This window comes from Pelodiscus sinensis, chromosome 2 (assembly GCF_052426305.1).
Source record: "Pelodiscus sinensis isolate ZL-2025 chromosome 2, ASM5242630v1, whole genome shotgun sequence".
In the NCBI taxonomy this organism is placed as follows: Eukaryota; Metazoa; Chordata; order Testudines; family Trionychidae; genus Pelodiscus; species Pelodiscus sinensis.
The window spans coordinates 120027110-120049765 of NC_143053.1; the positions used below are offsets into that span (position 1 = coordinate 120027110).

General features: G+C 46.4%; 1 protein-coding gene and 1 long non-coding RNA gene across 4 annotated transcripts in view; one reads left to right on the plus strand and one right to left on the minus strand.

Annotated features, from left to right (window-relative positions):
• The window catches only part of LOC102449420 (serpin B6), a 131720-nt gene that overhangs the window by 84992 nt on the left and 24072 nt on the right, over nt 1-22656 (minus strand). The gene's annotated exons all lie outside the window — the stretch shown is intronic.
• On the plus strand, nt 4518-22094 carry LOC142827190 (uncharacterized). Of its 2 annotated transcripts, XR_012901692.2 has the most exons (4): nt 4522-4683; nt 5185-5295; nt 5722-5929; nt 21525-22094. It is a non-coding gene; the product is annotated as an uncharacterized LOC142827190 (long non-coding RNA). The 2 variants fall into 2 exon arrangements; XR_012901690.2 differs by lacking the exon at nt 21525-22094 and having other exon boundaries at nt 4518-4683; nt 5722-11421.

A 22656-nucleotide genomic window follows, 5' to 3' on the forward strand; every position in this document is an offset into this window, starting at 1 on the left:
TTTGTTCTTCTATTCAGGAAGTAGAGGCAAGAAGTGTGTGCTGTTTTTAAGACTTGAAGATCATTCAGACGATTTTCAGTATACCTGGAGGTTCACTAGTGTAGCCAGAATACACCGAATTCAAGGAATTGGGAGCATCCCCAGAAAAGGTAGGAAAATGCTCCCGAATCTCTGTGCATCTATTATTTTATTCCACTGTAACTGATTTATGAAGATATGGGTTCTGCATAAAGATACTGCATAATGGAAGCTTATGCCCTAATAAATCTGTTCGTTTCCAAGGTGCACAGGTCTCCTTGCTCATTCTGCATACTAGTTACAGACAAATACTTAGGGCCTGATTATATACAGGTTACACCTTCCTGCTCCAGTACCCTTGAGAGCTGACTAGAGATAGAATAGTATAATCGATTAACTGATTAATCAATAAGCAAAAGCATTTAGTTTAATGCTATAGACTTACATGCATTTGCCCTCACCCCTGCCACCAGTAAATTTTTGTAGCAGGCTGGCCAGCAGTCCTGCTCAGTTCTGGCTCATGCTGGGGCCGGGACCTACCCCCGCTGTGGCTCTGCATTTAAAGTGTATTAGGAGCTGGGCAGGCAAGCAGGCTGGCTCAGTTCTGGCTTGCGCCGGGTCTGGGAGTTCAGCGTCCCCGTCCCCCTCATCCTTTACACCATCCCTCTGAGGGAGGCAACAACGTGAGGTGGAAGGAAGCCACTCACTGAGGTGAGCTGGTTTTTAAACTGGCTCCCCTCGCGGACCAGACACCACTTGGCACCCTGCACTGATGCCTCTGATACAGAGGCAGCAGCACAGTGTAGCAGGCAGCTCCTTAGGAGTGGCACCGGATTGTACTGGCTGCCGGCCTCACCCCCAGAGACTGTAGAATAGTCAAGTAACCGATAAGAATTCATGAGATTAATCGACTATTAACCGATAATTAACATCCCTAGTCCTGACCCATCCCGGATGAAGGATTTTGCTGGATCAGGGGTGGTCATTTCCAGGCCCCCTGCCATTGACCCCATTAGTCCTGGCCTGACCACTGCCCTCCTAGGTGGCTCCCTCCTTTCACTGGCCCCACTGTCCTGTCAGCCCCCACCTACCAGGCAGCCCCGCCCCTTCTGGTCACCAGACTCCCACTGCCATGTCAAGCAATCCCGCCATCTGTGCACACACCAGGCTCCTGGCTGTGCAGCCCCACTGCCTCTGCATGCCAGGTTCCTGCAGCCTGTCTGCTAGGCTCCTGCAGGGAAGTCCCGCTGCCCCGCCAGGTTGCAGGGTTCCCATTGGGACACTCTGGTCTGGCAAAATCCATGGTCCTGCCGGATGTGACCTGACCAGAGTGTTTCGGTTAAGAGAGTTTCAACCTGTAGTTTGCACCAGTGGCATTCTATTGATGTCAGTGAAATTACTCCATATTAAAACTAAAGCAAGGCAGGGGAGAATGAATCCTTTGCATGGTACTGGTTGAAAATAGAATTATTACAAAGCAGATGGTTGTAAGCAAAAGCACTTTATTTCTTTTCTATTTTACACAATTGTTTCTTATCCAGCACTTGCCCATTGGTATGCTACATGCAGAGGAACCAGAATTCTAGCAAGCAGTCCAAAAAAATAGCCAGTAGGAATGTAAAGATTACAAACAACATTTATATTCCAGTGGTTTTATTGCTTTTCTAGCCATAAGTAAGTTAAGTCAGTATAAGTCATGAGACTGTAATCCACATTCTCATCTGGTACAATTACCTACCTCCACTAACTTCAATGGGGGTGATCCAATCTGCACCTTCTGAAGATCTGGGCCTTTTTACTCCTTATGTGTCTATGCAGGTAATTGTTTTATTCCTGAGACATATTTTTCTATATCAGACTGGATCTTCTGCTTTGTACTTGTACAAGAAACAGTACAATTGGTGTAATTGGAAAAAGCAACCAGGGCATGTCTACTGAACAGTTGAAAATCATAGCCCAAAATTATCAATATCAAGTTCTTTAATTACCGAGAACTTTGCTCTTCTGTTTATGTGATTTGCAATATTTGTTGTTTCCCAACCTCCAAAGATTAGCCAAGAGTACAGGAAAGTGAAGAAAAATTACCCAAGCTATTTAGACATCCAAGGCAATGTTTCTGCTGCTTACAGATCCTGTTTAGCAACAAAAATGTGAGTATTTACGGAGAGCAGAATCTGCCAAAGAAGAGGATGGTCTTTGTTTCATTGTGCCTGATGAAGAAGAGAAAAGAGTGGTCTGCTTCAAACTGCTTGGCAGAAATGAGACATTGTGACGTCACAGTAGCGGCAGTAGCTGCTGCAGCCTCGGTGCCTTCTTCATTGATCTCCACAAAGCACTTGTGAAAGACATTTGACTAAACCAGATCATTTTTCTCAGACATTCCCCCCAAATCAGCTCGGCCCTCACTGAAAGCATCTCGCATCCCCATGCTGCTCAGAGTGGAGTTGAGGTCATATCTCTCTTCCATTTTGATCCTGGGCAGATTCACCTCCACTTCAGTTTTCTTCATTGCTTCTGAGCTGGTCCATTTGGATAATGTCTCGTACGTCAAGCCTCGTTCTAGCTACAGGTATTTAAAAATGAGAGGATCAAAAATGACACTGTGAGAGTTAAACTTCTTTACCCTGGATGTCCTTTATAATCCTAAATTGAGAAACTATGGATCGGGGTTAAAAAATAGAGCGAAGATCACTGAAAAGTTTCTAGACCATTTACAGGTGTTTTCTTCAGCAGTAAAGCAGAGTACATTCTTACAGCATTAGTTTGAACAGCCTTAAAAGCCAGACAGGATTAAAATGATCATCTAGTCTGATTTACTGCACACCGGCCTGCTGACATGGGGGCTGCAGGGGGCAGGTGCCCTGGGGCCCCTCAATTCAAAAGGATCTGGGGCCCCCCAGCCTCTGCGACCGCTACCAGAGCAGCGATGCTAGCCATAGTTCTGGGTCTTTTAAATTGTCAATGGAGCACTGCATGGCATGCATGAGAGCTGGTAGAGGGTCTCGGGTTGGGGTACAGCACACCATGCTCTGTGTAGCATGGAGAGTCTTGCCCTTTCCATGAGATGGCGCCAACGTCCCACCTTCAGTTTGGAGAGGGGCCTAGCACCTGTGAAAGCACCCTGGCTTGCACATTGCAATAGGCCCATCATCTGGGGCAGATTTACTGAAGTCAGCAGTTCTTGATTTCACAGTATCAAGTTACAGAGAATCCACCATTTACTCTACTTTAAAATAGCCAGTGACTCATGCCCTCTGCTGCAGAGGAAGGTATTGTATAGCTGAATTACCAACACTTCCCCTGCTTACTAGTTTCTTAGAAGACATTTAGAGGTAAAACTTAAAAAACAGTGAATAGTAAAGCAGCACCTTAAAGACTAACAAAACATTTGGATGGTATCTTTAAGGTGCTACTAGACTAGTCATTATTTTTTAAGTTTTTCCAGTTACATACTAACTCGGCTACCTCTCTGAAGATTTAGGGGTAAATTTGAGCTAAATAACAGCACAGAACCCTGACAGCCAGGACTGGTGGCTGTAAACAAACTTTATGGAGTTGCCGGAAACTTGGCCACATGCATGATAAGTGGACATACAGATAACTATGGATGATGCCAGACCAGACAGAGCGGGACTAGAGAGGTTCAATCTGTAATTTAAAATTAATGTTAAATTTTCTTGCCTAACTTACTTACAACTAGATAGGTTACTAAAAAGTGAAACTTCATAGAACCAATTTCATGTTCATTATTTATGCTGATATTTCCGTCTCTCAGTTTTGATACGGATGTTATTCCTACACAGTATTTTAAGCCCAGTTCTAACCGGGATTAAAGCCAACCACTCGTAGTGTGCACACTGCAATAAGCTACCCTAGGACTCAGACCCAAGGTTCCAGGATTCTGCCGTGCCACAGGGCTCCAGCCCGTGTTGAGGTGGGACCTAGGATATGAGTAGGGTTGCAGACTTTCTCCGCACATAAAACTGAATCACTTGCCCAGCTCTCTGCCCCACCCCATCGCTGAGGCCCTATCCCTGCTCACTCATTCCCCATCCCTCTATCGCTCGCTCTCCCCACCCTCACACACTTGCTCACTTTCACCAGGCTGACTCAGGGCATTGGGTTGCAGAAGGTGGTGGGGTGTGGTCTCTGGAGTAGGGCCAGAATTACAGAGTTCAAGTTGTGGGAGGGGACTCTAGGTTGGTGGCTGAAGCTGAGGGGTTCGGAGTACGCTGAGGGATCTGGGATGAGGCAGAGGGTTAGAGCGTGGGAGGGAGTGTAGAAACCCAGGTCTTGGGGTGCAAGTTCTGGGGAGGAGCCAGAAATGTAGCTGTACAGAGTGTGGGCGAGGGCTCCAGGCTATGGTAGAGATTTCGAAGGGGAGTGTGTGAGGGCTCTGACTGAAGAACAGACTCTGGGGTGAGGCTGGGGATTAGAGGCTTGTGATGTAAGAGGGTGTGCCAAACTGGGACCAAGGCTCTGTATGTTATCCTATCTGCAGAAGCCACTCCCACAGCACCCAATGGCCATGGTTCCCAGCCAATGGGATCTGCAGAGCTGGTATTTGGTGCAGGGGAAACGTGCAGAGCCCCTGGCTTCCCATATGGATAAGAGTCAGAGGGGAGATGTGCCACTGCTTCTGGGAGCCACACAGAGACACAGCAGGTAGGGAGCCTGCCTTAGCCCTGTTATGCTGCTGAACAGATTTTTAATGGCCCAGCTGGTGGTGTTGATTCCTTGTTGTTACATGGAGCTTTCTTGGAGCAGGGAGAAAAGCTGACAAAAGGAAGCTGACTCTATCGCTGGATGTTGGGCCGCACCGTAGGGCAGTGCTCGGTTCCAGTCTTCTCTGCTGCCCCCTGGGGATCACTGATCCCTGCCTCCCATGTACAGCAGATGCAGAGATAATGGATCCTTGGCAGGTGCTGGAACACATAGCACCCTGGCCATGGAGATACACTAAACCACTCCACAGCCAGCAGCAGCAGTGGGGCAGTGTATTTCCTCTGCTACCTTCATTTTGTGTCAAACTTCAAAACAGACAAAAATAAATAAAAAGCCAAACAAACAATAGCACGGAGCATCTCCTTTGAAACATTAATCATTGCAAGCTTGGTTATAGTTTGACAGCCCGGGAGACCGATGCCCTAATTCTCCTCAGAACAGGTGCACACAGGTGTTTTCCTGTCACTGTGACCTGGCCCACAGCTGGAGAGCCCAGTTCTCAGGACAGTCCGGTATTCTCACCTCCTGTGTGGTAATACTTCTTAATTGACTGTAAGTATTCCTTCAAGGTAAGAGAGGGAATATCTTATATACTATTTGACAATATATATGGGTCAACTATTGCCATAAAGAAAGGAGAGTTCATGTTATGACACAGTTTACTAGGAGCGTAAAGCTCCGTGTTCAAAGAAGGAAAATATTTTTAGTTATTTACTCATCTATGAATAAAAAGTCTCAAGGGATAGCTGTGTTAGTCCTTAATTTGAAAAATAATGTGGCTCCTGGCCTGTAGCACCTTAGAGACTAACAAATATATTAGATCATGAGCTTTCATGGAGTAAAATCCACTTCATCAGGTGAATTGGAGTGGAAATTACAGAATCCAGAGTATATATAACAGCAAATGTAGTTATCTGTCAATTGTAAGATCAGTGTTAATGAATCTAATTAAGTTAAGCAGGTGTGTCTCATTCATAGGCAGGCAGCCAGTGGAGCAGCTGCAGCCAGGAGCGTAGACTGAGATGACTGGCGGAGCAGTGTAGTTTGTGGGACAGCTGAGGCGGCTCACGGGACAGCAGGTGGAGTGTGGCAGAGTGACTCACGTTGACGGCTTCAGCAGAACCTTACAGAGAGGCGGAGCCATCGGCAGACCACATAAGGTGTATCAACTCCAACCCCTCTCCAGGTTGGGATGGTAGCACCCTGTCAAGTGAACTTTTGAACTCTGGGGCGGCACTGACCTGGGGCAGGGACTTTTGGGGTGTCGGACTTTGTGTGATTTTTGGTTGCTGGACTCAAGAGACTCTTGGGATGTTGGACTTTTGGGGACTTTGGGTGATTCGTGGCTGGAGGGTGGGTCTTTGCTCATGTTTGGTCTATGAATCTGAGTTGTGGTGTTAAGTCAGTATAAGTCATGAGACTGTAATCCACATTCTCATCTGGTACAATTACCTACTTCCACTAACTTCAATGGGGGTGATCCAATCTGCACCTTCTGAAGATCTGGGCCTTTTAACTCCTTATGTGTCTATGCAGGTAATTGTTTTATTCCTGAGACATATTTGTCTCTATCAGACTGGATCTTCTGCTTTGTACTGGTACTAAGAAACAGTACAATTTGCATAATTGGAAAAAAGCAACCAGGGTATTTCTACTGAACAGTTGAGAATCATAGCCCAAAATTATCAATATCAAATTCCCTAATTACCGAGAACTTTGCTCTTCTGTTTATGTGATTTGCAATATTTGTTGTTCCCCAACCTCCAAAGATTAGCCAAGAGTACAGGAAAGTGAAGAAAAATTACCCAAACTATTTAGACATCCAAGGCAATGTTTCTGCTGCTTACAGATCCTGTTTAGCAACAAAAATGTGAGTATTTACGGAGAGTAGAATCTGCCAAAGAAGAGGATGGTCTTTGTTTCATTGTGCCTGATGAAGAAGAGAAAAGGGTGGTCTGCTTAAAACTGCATGGCAGAAATGAGACATTGTGATGTCACAGTAGCGGCAGTAGCTGTTGCAGCCTTGGTGCCTTCTTCATTGATCTCTACAAAGCACTTGTGAAAGACATTTGACAAAACCAGATCATTTTTCTCAGACATTCCCCGGAAATCAGCTCGGCCCTCACTGAAAGCATCTCGCATCCCCATGCTGCTCAGAGTGGAGTTGAGGTTATTGCAAGTAGGAATAAGAGATCCTCCGGAAAAGGGCTTTATTCCGGAGGATCTCGCCAGTCTAGACGCTCTTTTCCGGCTTTTCCCCAAGCCGGAAAAAAAGCGGCGGCCATGTTTATTTAAATCCCGCGGGGGATATTTAAATCCCCCGCGGATTTCCCTATTCTGACTTGCCTGCTTTGCATGCCTCTTCCAGAGAAGGGGCCAGTCTAGACGTAGCCTTACTGTTTTCCCAATTTAATGCTGAGGTCGGTTACCTCATGTTGTTAAAGATTTGCTGCTATACCGAGGCTCTGTGCTTGCAAGAGGGGAAGAATTGCCTCTTTGAGGCACCCAGGGGTGTATATAAGATTTCCCAGGTCACTGGGTGGGGGCTCGAGCTGGTGTTGTATTACCTTGTTGAGAGGAGACTCCTAGATACTGAACCCAGCCCTTGCTGCTATTAACTTGGCCTGGCAGAAGGGTTACAGGGTAATAAATAATTTTGCAGATATAATTAAAATATTTGCATGAAGGTCTTCTAGAGTTCATTGTCATAGACCAATCATAAAGATAAATTGTATCTCCATTACACAGCTAGATGAACTGCTTCACTTACTTCACTGAGAGGTGATGATTTCTCTGCATATAACTGGTTTATACTTTTAAGCAGGTAATTTTTAGTGGGTTGGTTAATTTCAGAGCTAAGTGCCTGAAACCCTGCATGGATGTTGCTTGAGTTGTCCAGATTAGCCTTAACAGAGGGAATAAATATCCTGGTTATTTATCCACATTTTCTGGCACAAATGAGTCTGAAGTTGTAATCTCATATATTGCGCATAGATCTACTAGTGACAGTTGCCTCTAATATCCTGTAAAGTTAGTCAACATCTCCTGGCAACAAGGTCCACAGGTTGACTGTGCATTGTATAAAGAAGTACTTTCTTTTGTTTGTTTTAAACCTCCTGCCTATTACTTTAATTAGGTAACCCCTGGTTCTTGTGTTATGGGAAGGAAAATAATATTTTCTTATTCACTTCCTCCATACTATTCTTCATATTAAGGGTATCTATAATATCTCTCCTTGGTCTTCTCTGTTCCAAACTGAATTGTCCCTGTCCTTTTAATATCTCTTTTTCTAAACCCTGATTCATGTGTTTAACCATTTTTGTTGCTCTTCAGTGTGGCATTATTATTTCTGACATTATGAGATTTTTTTCTGCCTTATCATCTATTCATTTCCTAATAGTTCCTAATATTGCTAGCTTTTCTGAGTTTGTTGAACAGCACTGATCCCAGTACAGATCCTCAGGTAACCTCAATATTTACCTCTTTCCACTATGAAAAATGACTGTTTTTGTCCTGTGCCCGGTTTCCTGTCTTTTAAACCAGTTACTGTTCTATGAGAGAACCTTCCCTATTATTCCATGGATGCTTACTTTGCTTACAAGCCTTTGCCGAAGGCTTTCTGAGAATTCAAGTGCACTATATCCAACTGATCACCATTATCCACATGTTGTTGACCCCCTTCAAAAAATTCTAATAGACTGGTGATGCAAGATTTCTCTTTTAAAAAGTCGTGTTGACTCTTCCAACAAACTATGTCTGATAGTTCTGTTCTTTACTATAATTTCAACCAATTGACCTGCTACTGAAATGAGGTTTCCCCATACGTTCACTGCAGGTAAAGATGGCATTGACAGAAAAGTATAGGAAATACTATCCATTAAGTTACTATAGAAAATAATCCAGATACTGGGTTAATGCCAGTTAGTATGGTGAGCTCCTGACCATACTGACTGGCATAATAGGGAGAGAGAAGTTACCCCCTTCTCGACCAGCGGGGATTTGACTTGCAGCCCAGCCCAGAAAGTAGATGGTACTGCCTTGGGAAGTGTGGGCTGGAGGATGCGCTGATTCATCACAACTGATAAGCAGCATCCACTGTTGAGGCTTCTATGTAACCAGCCACACTTTAAAGGTTCTGGACCCTCAGATACGGGGTTAATGAAAAGAGCAGCTCTCCTCCGTCCTGAGAAGAACCTACCAGAGCTGTAGAATCCCTATTGGCACAGCGGATTGTGATCTGCTTGTCCTGCACCAACAATAATGAATCAAGCACACACTATCTAACAAGATAATGACGGATAAAGGTCTGCTTGGGGTGCCAAAAAAATATTCTCCAACATGATTCTAAAGATGTTTCATGCCCATTTATACCCCATACTTTGACCTGTGTCCGAACATTTCAGCACATCAGTGCATTTCATCAGCATTGTCACAGACACAGAGAGTAACCCTCCTTCTGAAAAGTCTCACCCACATGTCTCCTGTATGAGCCAATAATTTAATTTCACCGAGCACTGCAATTACATGTGAGAGCAGCCATGATATTATTGTCAACAGAGATTGTGTCTTTAACCATGGATATCACACTTTAATATTCAATAGCTAGTAAGTGAATTCCAATAAGCAAGAAAAGGCAGTCTGAAAAAAAGAAGTGAAAATGCTTATTGCTTGGACACCTTGGTCATTTATTTTGGCAAGATACCTTTTTATCAGTGATACGCGGATATGTTAGAAACTCCCCCATTTTGGAATAGGCTCATCTTGGTTTTATGGTTGCAGCTACAGCTCCTCCAATTCTGCTAAAGTGAAGCACCTGCAATTTGAATTGCAAACAGAATAGTGGCAGTGAGAGGCTGATCACGGTTTATGTGAGATCTTATGGTTAGATCAGAAGACTTGGGGTCAGGAGACCTGGATTTTGGTTCTGTTCTTGCCTCTGCCCCAACTTGTTGTGTGATCTTAGGCTAGTCACTCAGGGTATCTGTGGCTCACTGGGATCAGCTGACTCCAGGCTTTAGCTGCAGGACTGTAAAACTGCTGTGTAGTCATTGGGCTTAAGCCTGAGCTCTCGGACACTGTGAGGGGAGAAAATCCCAAAGCCAAGGCTCCTCTCTGATCTTGAATGGATCTATTATTGCATTGTGGACATATGCTTAGGGCTCGGTAAAATATATGGCATTGCCTTATTATAATGCAGCGTTCATGTAGCATGACCTACATGGGACAGACTCCAGTGTCAGGACTGACCCCTGTGTCTTATTATTGCCTGTCTTCTTTCAAAATAATGCAAACAAAGTAAAACATGGACTGAAAAGTTTCTTTAAATGGAAAATGATCATCATAATATAAAGTGTTTAGAAATCATTCTTAAGTTCATGGGGCTGATAAGGCTGCAAGGGAGTCATCTGTTTTTCTCTTCCATTCTGATTCTTACTGGATCAACCTGTTCTGAGGGGGGACTAGATGGTACTGTGTTTGCCAAGTAGATTGTGATCAGAAGTTTGAAGGCCGGATCAATTAATGGGAAATATCTTTGGGCACAGATCCCAGTGGATGGATAGCTTCTTACTCCTCTTTCAAAGATTACAGGTTAATTTCTAAGGAGGCATGTTCCTAATGTGAGTTTTCCCTTCCCTTCCCTTCCCTTTACCTGCCCTAAATGGAGTTTCAGCCTGACTTAATAGTATGTGGAACTCTGCCTCTGGCCCTCCTATTAGCATCCAGTCAATGCCAATAGCCAGTGCTTTTTTTGTGATGGTACTGCCCGGTATGTAGTACTGGCACCTCCAGTCAGAGCTTTCCTGGAAAGAACAGAGCATATCCGCACTTCTATATGAAAATATCCAACAGTTGGCTGGGCTGTGTGTCTTAAAGAGGCCATGTCTCTTAAAAGAGCAATGCGGACAGGCCCCACCACGGCTTTTTTTTCCTCCCCTAGAATACCAGCACCTTTTTCTTTACAGAAAAGCACTGCCAATAGCTGTCTACTGTCAAGAAATCAGTATAACAGCACCAGCCAAAATATGTAGCAGCAATTTAACAAGTGCTAGGCCTAGGATCATTGAAATGCTATGTAGCATTGGGCTGGCGGGAGGGGAGTTAAGCCAGGAGAGCATGGCTGAGTGGAATGAGATGGATTTGGTCAAAGGTGCTGAAGTTTGAGGGCAGAGGGGTGAGCTACTAAGAGTCATGGGAAGGTCCTGCCCCTTGTAGGCAGCAGGGTTGGGAAGACAGGCCTCTTGGGTGGAAGGAGAGGGCAGAATTTTAAGCACAGTAACAGGACAGTGCATCTCAAAAAAATATCTGTCACTATTATCTGAATTATGGTCCTCTTGTAATAACTGGGCCTTCCAATTTATCCTAATTGTGAGCTCAACTGGGAAAAGTGAGGGCTCATAAAGTGTCAGAACAACCTATGACCCTAGAAGATGCTGATAGGAAGAGATGCAAAAGAGAGAGAAACTGAATTGGTCCCAACAAAAAGGCTACAGTTCCAGTTCAAGGAAAGTGAGTGTGGGGGGAGCTGATCAATAGATCAAAATGGAAGTGTCAGAGATTGGGGCTAACTGGCAAACAAAGTAAGGGGATGGTGAATAGCTGACTCAGGCCTGATCATACGGAGAGATGGGACACATGTAAATGGGGGCACCTGACTGGTCAGTTTCAGCAGCGGCTGACTTGGGGACGCCTGGGGCAGAGCAGCTGGGGTACTGCTGGGTTGGTCCAGTAGCGCGGCCGCTCCTCGGCGCTACTGGACCAACCCAGCAGCACCCCAGCTACTCTGCCCCAGGTGTCCTGATTCAGCCGCTGCTGAAACTGTATGTAACAGTTATTGTATGTAACAGGAAGATATACATATTGCCCTTTATACTGCTTGTATTTTAAAGATCTGCTGGGGGGGGGGCCACAGTCTTCCCTGGCAATTGCTTGAAAAGTAAACTGTCTCTGACTTCTTGCTTTCCAAATGCAGAGTAAGGACTTCGTTTTCTTCCACAGTGTAGACATACCCTAACCGAATAATCTCTCAGAAGAAGATTCTTTCGGGATTTCCTTAGGTCTAATTTTCCTAGATTGCACATTTATACTGGCTGGACATAGTATTAGGAATGTAGTTAATAGGAAAGTTCCCCATTAGGACTACAGTGCATTAAAGAAGAGCTCCTCAACACGCGGCCTGTGGCCCCCTTACATGTGGCCTGTGGCGCTGGGCACCAGGCGAGCAGATACTGCTGCGCTGTTCTGAGGAGCAGTCAGAGTGGTGTGTGCCATGGCCGAAGCAACATGCACCATGATTGGCTGTGGCGGGCTCATGCCGCCGCTTGCTAGGTTCTGGTGCCGGAGGGGTCACGCTCACTCGGGGTCCCTGCTTGTTTAGTGCCAGAGGCTGCACACAGGTGAGGGCTCCATGCACCAGACCAAGACAGGGAGGCGGCTCAGGTCTTGTGGTGGGACTTGGGGAAGGGGCTGGGACTGTGTTTGGGGGTGGGGGTGGGGGTGGGCCCGGGGGGAGGAGTTGGGACTGTGCTGGGGGTGCGTGGTGGGCCCTAGGAGAGAGGCTGGGACTAGGATTGTGCTCAGGAGGGAGGATGGGCCAAGGGTGGTGGGGTGGGACTGTCTTGGGGAGGGGTGGTGGGCCCAGGGCCTGGGACTAGGACTGTGCTCGGGAGTGTGTGGTGGGCCTGGGGGGAAGGCTGTGCCCCAGGGGGAAGCATTTTCTGCCGTGTAAACCCTGTTCCAGTGGGAATTGGGCTGTGGCCTCCAAGCTCATCCACGCAGGCCACCAAAGAATCCCCCCTCGTGCCCACACCAAGCAGCCTGCCATGGTGACACCACTCGCCATGGGCCGCCTGGGCGCTGCCCAGAATGGCCTCTCCCAGCCAGAGCCTAAGCCCCGGCAAAGCACAGCTCACAGCCGAGTAGCAGGGGTGGAGGCAAATGGTGCTGAGGGACTGACCCAGAATCTGGGGGGGAAGAGGTGCTAGGGTACGGAAGGGAGGTGCAGCTCGGACTTGCATGCTGGGAGCCCACAAAATGATACTCACAGCTGGCCTGTTGGTGCCAGACTCGTGGGACCTTTCTCCGGTGGGACCATGGGGGTTATGTGACCCAAAGTCCTGTGGTGGCAGAGCCGGGTCTCGGTGCGGCTGAGCCGGGGTCGTGAGGGCCAGGGGTCTGTGCTGGGGCTTGCGGCTGTTAGAGGGACTCTAATGTTAGAATGTTGATCTGTTCATAATGGTTATAGTGCAATTGCTGTGTACAAAATTTGGGTAAGGTGCACACTTAAAATGGCGATTGTCGTCAGTGACTGGAAAGCAAAATGGAGATTACCATCAGAACTCTGTGGAATGATCTGGACTTGTTTCCCGCCAGAAGTCTTTGTGCTCATTACCAACTTAGGCACATGGCATGCAAAAGCAGTGCACAAGGCACGCAGATCCTTTGTACCCAGCCCGAAATTATGCACAAGTTTTCTCGCCAAAGGTTCTACAAAAGCACTGCATCCCAAGGGAGGGGTGGTCAGTGTTTCGTCTGTGTCTGTGAGGACCGCGTGTGTCAGAGAGGGAGCGTCTACATCATTGAGGGCCTACTTCCCTATATCGAAGGATCAGGATCCAGTGACGGTTACCCTTCAAGAGTAGCGTTCCAGCCTGACAGCGCCTCAGAGGGAAAAGGCACAGGGATCATTCACAACGCGGTGGGTTCCCACACTATGCTGTGGTGAAGGCTCAGCACTAGTGATCTGGGATACACCAAGCAGAGGTGTTTGATCTCTACCTGCCTCGGACCATAACATTGTCACCTGAAACACTCTGTTGTGGTGAAGGTCCAATGAGAATCATACCAGAACTGTACCACCATTCATCATCTGCCTTGGCTCCTGGGGCAACAGCCTAGGATTCCACCGAGGGCAATTGATCCATCTGTGAGGGATCCCTTGCGGTTCCTCCCTGAGGGCTAACCTGAGCCCAAAGGTAAAAGGTCACAAGCACCAGTGCCACCATTGGCGACACAGACTTTTGTAAAGTATAAATACCTTACCTGTATTGGGGATCTTTCTGGGTTCTCTTCTGTTTTGGAGTGGGGGTTGGATTTGTTGGCGACCTCAGGGTTCTGCCACACCCATTCCAGGAAGGGAACAGTGGAGCAGTCCTCCAGCCAGGCAAGAGACGCTTCATGAGAAGCAACCAAGTGAGAAAGTAGAATGAATCAAAGTAAGGCCGGGTGTGCCTGCATGTAGCCGGAGCAGGAAGAGGGACATTAGGTGATAGACATAGGTTCCATTTAAGATTGTAAGTGAGACATTAACAGGAGATTGCGGAGGCTTAATAAGGAAATGAGATATGTGACTGACCCCAGGTATCTTGTTAGTTTTGCACCCTTTTGTAATCTTTTGTTTCGCACTTTTACCTGCATAAATAAGGTGACTCCGGCATTGTTTGGGAACTCACTTTCCTGTCTGTATTGGTGAAGCTCTTTGCTAATAAACAGAGGGATCTGCTAAATTGTGAGTCCCGAGTCTAACTTTGACAATTATAACAAATTAGTGCGCCAAGGACTAAATTTTGTTCCCTGATAGGAAAAGAAATAGATTTTTATTCTGTCACTCTCTTGTTAGTCTTCTCATGATAAAAGAATTTGTTTATATACTCCATATTGAACCATGCTGATAGCCACAAAACCTGAAAAGTCTAAGTCCCAGGGAACAAAATTTAAAAACTATTTAGTGACCTCTAGATGCAGAGAAATACATACTGAGATTTTAAAAAACACTAAAGTAGATTACAGGCCTAAGTCTTATTGAAATCAATCTTTGAATAACCATAAAGAATGTTCATGATTTGTGTTTCATACAAGTACCTAGGGTTCAATTTACAGCAGAGACTATAATACAGATATTCTAAGGAATCTTTGTCACAGATTCATAAATATTTTCTTTTTCCCTTGGAATATCTCTTCTAGCATGAGTGGCCAGTATGGTAGGCAAAGGAAGGCATGGCCTTCCCAAACCACCCAGCTTGGCCCCGTCCACACGATGCCCCCAGAACGCCCCCATTGCCCACCTTCCCCATGCTCCAGGGCTGATGATGCTGGGGCCACCTGTCATCCTCTCTCCCAGTGCTCTGGTGCTGGAGAGGCTGGGGATGCGCACCCTCCTTCCTCCACATACTCCAGTAGTGGGGAGGCTGAGGTGCATGTGAGTTTGCCCTTCTTTCCTCCCTTTCTTTCCCCTCTCCTTTCCTCCCCATGCGGGGGAAGGGGGATAGCTTGGCTCCCGGGGTGGAGGACCTAAGCAGAAGAGGTGGGGTTGGGTGCTGGCCTCCCCCAGACTTAACTTCCATGCATGCTCTTCTGCTCTTGTCATCACTTATGTGGGTGAAAAAAGCTTCAGGAGGTAGCCAAGTTAGTCTGTAACAGGATAAACTTAGAAAACAACAAGGCTGTGTCTAGACTGCAGGGTTTTTTCGAAAAAAGTAGCCTTTTTTAAAAAAAACTTCACCTACGTCTAGACTACAGCCGCGTTCTTTCTAAATGTAATTGAAAGAACGCAGCTTTTCTTTCAACGGCGGTACTCCTCATTTCACGAGGAAGAACGCCTTTTTTCGAAAGTGCTCTTTCGAAAAAAGGCATTCTGGAATGCAAACAGGGCTTTTTCGAAAGACAACATCCAGACTGCCTGGGTGCTCTCTTTCGAAAAAGCGGCTTGTTTTTTTTAAAGTACTGCTTGCAGTCTAGACGCTGTTTTTCAAAAGAGGCTTTTGAAAAAAGCCTCTTTCGAAAGAGGCTTGCAGTCTAGACGTAGCCCAAATGGTCTGGTAGCACTTTATAGACTAACAAAACATGTAGATGGTATCCCGAGCTTAAAGGCAACCCAGATGGCTCAGGTAGATTGTGAAATTTGTCTACATATAGCCATGTGGCGGAAATGTAGCTTTATGTAATATAATGTGTCTTAGGGTACCCTGCCACCTATCCTTTCTGAAGCAGAGAGGACCTTTACTTTACCATTGGTAAAGGTGCACCAGCCAGAATTTTGTGTCTGAAGCCCTCCCACTAGGAGAAGCGGAGGACAGATGTAAAAGCACCAGGAGAATGCTATATACCCCTATTGAGATGCAGATGAGGGACAGATTGATGACTCTAAGACAAGATAAGGCAAGCACCTATCAATTGAGACAAGATAGCTGTGATAAGAAAATAAGCACTTATCAAATGGCAATTAATTACAGCATGATGGGTGCAAAACTTACTAATACCAATGAAGGAAAACTGCTAAAAAAGGAGCTTTTTTGCCATAATTTAGGGGTACTTAATGCAGAGACTGAAGCTTCGGTCTGGACTGATAGAGTCCCACTCCTATCTGTGATCAATCTGGTTGGTCACCAGAGAAACATGGACCACGGACTGGTAAATATAACATTGATTGGTGGGACTCTATGTATGTGTGTGTAAGTATGTGCTTGTGTATGTAAGCATAGGCTAACTGCTTTACTATTGTATTTCTAATGAACACAGAATATTGCTTTTTTCCTTATAAAGATCCACTGTGCTTCTTATAAGCATAGCATATGCACTCTATCTGTGCCCAGGGCCAGATTAAGGCATGGGCTAGCCGGGCAGCTGTCCGGGGTGCCAACCTATGTGGGGGAGCCTGATGGCAGCTGTAAGAAGCGCGCAGTGCCCCTTATAACTGCCATCAAGCACCACACATCCAGCTCTTGGGCTGCAGCAGCTCCCAGCAGCTACCTTGCAGCGTCCATGTTAACCCCCACAGCGCTGGCCAGCACCGCCATTCCCCCCACAGCTGCAGGGCCCTCCACGGCCAGGCTCGGCCTGCCCCAGGCAGCCCCGGGCTGTACGCCAGCAGCAGTAGCTGGGCTGGGTCGGGCCAGGCATGTGTGTCCGCATGCCCTCTCCCACGCGCCGGGCAGGGGTGGGGCCTCGCATGCGCCCTCCCCCAACCCAGGGCACAATTAGCCTGTCTGCCCAGTGTGCCAGAATGGCTCAGTCCATCCCTGTCTGTCTCAATGTGATTGATGGTTCTTACACAAGCCACAACCACCTAACATCACAGCATTTAACATTATAAGCTTTGAAGGAATGGTGAATGGAAATGCTGGGTAGACTAGCATATTTGCTGCGATTTTTACTCATTTCAGAGTTTCCCACCCAATTCCACCAGGAGAATTGTTAGTAACTCTCTGTACTTCACACTGTCCAGGAACTCTCCTACCATTTTGATTTTGCAGTTTTATGCCCCATGAAGTGAGCACAAGGGGTAAAACAGCTGTGCACCCTAAACTCGACACTATTAAAGAGCTTGATTGAAGGGGAAAGGCAGCTCTGGAAAAAAAAGAACAGCAACGACCCTTGTTAATTAGGAGCAGTTGAGGCAGGGCAGCTATAAATCAATTAAGGGCCAGGTGAGCTGACTTCAGGCTTCTAAGAAGCTTTGTTTACTTGCTTTTTAAAAATACAACATCAGCTTAAAACTAATGGAATAATCTCTCAGAAGAAGATTCTTTCTGTGATTTCCTTTAGGTCTAATTTTCCTAGATTGCATATCTATATTGGCTGGACATAGTATTAAGAATGTAGTTAATAGGAAAGTTCCCCATTAGGACTACAATGCATTAAAGCAGAGCTCCTCAACACACGGCCCATGGCCCCTTTGTATGTGGCCCGTGGTGCCAGGCGCCAGGCGAGCAGATGCTGCTCCACTGCACTGAGGAACAGCCAGAGTGGTGTGCGCTGTGCACCGTGGTCAAAGCAATGTGCACTATGATTGGCTGTGGTGGGCTCATGCCACCACTTGATAGGTTCCGACACTGGATGGGTCGCACTCTCTCGGGATCAATCACTCTCTCTTTTTCGGTGCCAGAGGCGGCTGGTACCCGGTAGGGAGACTCCAGGCTGCACGCAGGAATGGCTCGGGTCTTGTGGCAGAGTCTGGGAGAGGGGCTGGGACTGTGGTTGGTTGGGGGAGGAGGGGCTGCAGGCCCTGTGTGAAGTTTCTAAAGATGCACGTGTCATGCACCTTTCTCAACCATCTCACATAGATGTCAATGAAGTGCCCCATGTAATTCAGGAGTGCTTCCAGCACCATGGAGAAGTACTTCTTGTGGCTGATGTACTTCACAGCACAGTGGTTGGGGGGCAGGATGGGAATGTGTGTTTCATCTATTGTCCACCCCCACCCACCCCACACACACACAGTTAGGGAAGCCCATGGAGGCAAAGCGCTCCACTATGATGTCCCAGTCTCACCACCCTCCATTGCAGGATGTTATTGATGGTCTTGGCTACTTGTCTGAGAACATACTTGCCTGAATGTAGTCTCCCCCACCCCAAACTGATTCCTGACTGAGCGGTAGCTGTCTGGTGTGACAAGCTTCCATAAGACAATTGCCACAAGCTTCTATACAGTCTGATCAGGTCTCATGCAGGTGTCCTGTCACTTCAGGGCAGGGGCAAGTCATGCATAGAGTTCCAGGAACGTGGCTTTGCCCTTTCAGAAGTTTTGCAGCCACTGCTGATCGTACCATCTCTGCATGACAGTGCGGTCCCACCAGTCTGAGCTCATCTCCCGACACCAGAGCCAGCATTTCACTGTGTCCAGGGTGGGTTACTTGAATAGATTTGAGTTGTGTAATACAGGTTAACAGACACTCTACCCCTATAGACAGATTGAATCCAATTTTCAGCAACATTGTATCCAGTCCCAGAGCTAAAACAACATTTCATTGATGGCCTTGTGTTTGCAATGGACCAACCCTAACCAAATCAAACTCCACATTTTAGGATATTTGGAAGGAGGTCTAGTAGAGTTTGAGTTCAATGAAAGATGATAAGACAGGCTAGAGAACATGGATTTGTAGAGAAATAGTTTTGATTGATTCTTAATACCTGTTCAGAGACTGACCTCTAGTGACCAACTTGGTTTATCACAGATCTGACTTTTTCAGTAATAGAAAGGTAGCCGTGTTAGTCTGATCTTCGTGAAACAAAAGGAAAAAATATGTAGCACTTTAAAGACTAGCCAGATAGTTTATTAGGAGATGAACTTTTCTGGGGAAGACCCATTTCTTCAGATCATATTCTGAAAATGAATTGGCATGACCATATATAACAAAGGAATACAATGAAGAAAGTAAACAAATGATGTACTGACAAATCAGATATTAGAACAGAAGGTGGTGGTGAGGGGCAAGGAAGAGATAAGGAAGGAGGAAATAGCTTATTGTAAGTCAATAAGTGGCTAATCTGAAGTTACTACGACTATCAATAGGTGTGGAGGCTGTCTTTGTAATGTGTAAGGTAATTAGCATCTTTATTAAGGCCCATTCGCAAAGTGTTGAATTTAAGCATGAATAAAAGTTCTGAAGTCTCTCTCTGTAATCTGGTGTTAACGTCTCTTTGAAGTAAGATGCACTTTGTCAGGTCTTTAAGGGAATGGCCAGTTAAATTAAAATGTTGACTAACAGGTTTTTCCGTGTGCAGATGTCTGATGTCTGATTTGTGGGCATTCATTCTTTGGTGAGCAGTTTGTCCAATATACATTGCAGAGGGACATTACTGGCACACGATAGCATAAATCACATTGCTGGATGTACAGGAATATGAGCCCTTGATTGTATAACTGACATGGTTAGGTCCAGTCATGGTGTCTCCAGAGTAAATATTTGGACAAAGTTGGCAACAGGGTTTGTTGCAAGGGAAAGTTCCAGGGTTAGTATTAATGTGGTTGTTAGTAAGAATCTTCCTGAGGTTAGGTGGTTGTCTACAGAGGAGTATAGGTCTGTTGCCAGAGCCTCTCAGAGAGTAGTATCCTGTTCCAGTATAGGTTGTAGGTTATTGATAATGCGTTGGAGGGGTTTAAGTTGGGGGCTATAGGTGATGACAAGTGGTGTTCTATTGTTGGTTTTCTTGGGCCAAGCTAGAAGTAGATGGTTTCTGGGTTTTCGTCTGGCTCTTTCAATTTGTTTTTTTATTTCCCCTGGTGAGTAATTGAGTTTTACGAATGCTTGATAGAGATCTTGAAGTTTTTGGTCTCTGTTGCTGAAATTTGAACAGATGCGGTTGTATCTAAGGGCTTGACTATAGATGATGGATCGTATGGTGTGTCCTGGATGGAAGCTGGAGGCATGTAGGTAAGTGTAGCAATCAGTAGGCTTTCTGTAGAGAGTGCTATTGATTTTGCCATCAGTAATTTGTACTGTGGTGTCCAGGAAATGGATTTCTCATGTCAAATAGTGCCGGCTGAGATTGATGGTGGGGTGTAGGTTGTTAAAATCTCTGTGGAATGCGTCCAGTGTTTCTTAACCATGGGTCCAAATAATAAAGATATCATAGATGTAGCGTAAGTAAAGGTGGAGTAATAGGGAATGGGATTTGAGGAAATGTTCTAAATCAGCCATAAAGATGTTAGCGTACTGTGGGGCCATGCGGGTACCTGTGGCTGTCCCACTGATCTGGAGGTATTTGTGACTGAGGCTACGTCTACACAGCAGCGTTATTTTGGAATCACTGGCATGATTCCAAAATATGAAAGCGTGTATCCATACAGCAAATCTCACGAGGAGTAAGGGAAGTTGAAGGCAGAGTGTTCTTCATTTGACTTCCTGCTACATAGACTGCGCCAAAAGCTGAAGTAAGCTATTTCGACTTCAACTATGCAATTGACGTAACTGATGTTGAGTTGCTTAATTCAACTTTAGCCCTGTTGAGTAGATGTGCCCTAAGTCTCCCTGGGACAGTGATACTTTCCCAACCCACAGGAGCCTGCAGGCAGGAGAAGGAGGATGGGGCAGGGCGAATTCCCACTATGTCCGGCAGATGGCTTGCCGGGGGACACTGCTATTTTCCCAGCCTGAAGGGAGAGGGGAGGATCTGTGTACGGCTTACTGGGGAGAGTGCTAATAGCTTCCCCTCCTCTTTCCTTCAGCTTGCCATGCAAAATATCAGTGTTTTCCAAATCACAGTGAGTGATTGGGAGCATATATAAGAGATGCAATAAGATTTAAACGTGCTTAGTTGCATCATTTTTCTCTATACCCTAATACAGGGCTACTCAACTTTGGAGGCACTGGGGGCCACAATGATACTCACAGCTCTTGCTGAGGGCCGCAGCTTATGTTATGTTGAATATACATGCAAATATGTGCAACTAGCTTCTTTCACACAATGCCCTGGTGGACCAGGCACCTCTTCTCAGGGGGCTAGAAACACCAACACCCTGTACTGGTCTGTTCCAGCCAGCCTGTCCGCTTATATCTTTCAATGCTCACCCCACATGAGAGACTCCTTGCTGTTGTGGAGTGTGTTCCCAGTGGAGACCATGTTCAAATGATCCCACACACGGGCTGCGTGTTGAGCCCCATGTAAACCCAAACTGCATTGCAAGCCACAAACAAACGGGCCATGTGCCACATGTGGCCCGCGGACTGTGTGTTGAGTAGCTCTGCCCTAATAGGTTTGGTCCTGGGTCCCATTAACTGTTCACAGTAGAGCTCAATTCTTCACACAGCAGTGCACAATTAATAAGTTGGCCTATTTTTTTCTTTTTAACTGCGAGTGCTGGGCATGTCACTCTGTGACAGAATATATTCTTATGTTCACACCCTACTCATTATTGTAATAACCTTTCCACAAGGCGTGTCTTGTGAGGTATCATTTAAAAACTCAAAACTTGCCGATCAATATTATGGCAAAATGCCCACAGTGATATTATGTGTCAAGTTATGACCACAGGCTGAGATCATGACTAAAAGTCTGTTTTTCAGATACATCTGAGTAGTGGTCAAACCAGTTCCTCAGAAACAACAGGCAAGCTGACAGGTCAGCTAAGGTAAGCAAAGCTGAAGGACCATTACCTGCTAAATGACCATTGTTTGGAGGGAGAGGCAAAAACAATAACAAAAATCCACAGTGTATATGCATACATACTGCCTGCAGTCTTGTTCTCAGCTGGAAATGCTTCTCAAAAAGACAGGACTATACATATTAATATGCCTAATAAGGAATTTACTTGTCAACAAACATTTCCTGAATCTTTTGTTATTACAAATATACTAAAGGGCAGTGCCCCCTACTTGCTATGCTCATCCAACCCCCTCTGTGGAGGTAGGCAGCCCCGGCTTCCTCCTCTACCCCACCTCTCTCCCCACAGCTGCCAGGACCCCCTGAAGGCAGGCCAGCCCAGCTCTCCCCCCTCACCAGCTGCCAGGGGGTTGGGCCATGCTGACACCACAGCTGGCCTGGTTCTCTCCCTCTGGCCACTGTGGGGTTGGGCCGAAGCCGTGCTGGACTCAGCTCTCCCCCTGGCCGCCAGAGGCCGAGGCCCCCCTGGCCTTGGCTCTCCTCCTCACCCCTAGCCACCGGGGAGATCCTAAGCCGCTCCAGCTCTTTCCTTCTTGCCCAGAGGTCAAAGCCCCTTTACCTCTGCTTTATTCCCCCCACCCCCAGCCACCAGGGAGGGGGGCCGAAGCCTGGCCATCCCTCCAGCCCCGAGGGAGAAGGCCTCACAGCTCCTGCCCCCTCCCCTGAGCACTGTGGAAGACACGTGGCTGCTACCCAGCCCTGCCCGCCCCCCCCCCCTCCAGAGCGCCAAGGAGATCAGGGAAGCTGCATGGTTGTCGCCTTGCCCCAGCACCAGCACTCTCAGCCGGATGGCTGAAGAAGGAGGGGCTGCAGGACACACAGAGTGACATGATCAGGTCACTCTGTCGTCCTACAGGAAAAGCTTTTTTATATATATGGAAAGAGAAAGACTTGTTGACAAGTATTTTGAGATAAATTACCAAAATAATTGAAACTGGTGTGATTATTTCATGTTCTCTCTCTATACATATAAAATTTTTTCCTGTGGGACAATTGACTGATGTCACGCATCCCGCCCTCCCCGGTATGGAGCAG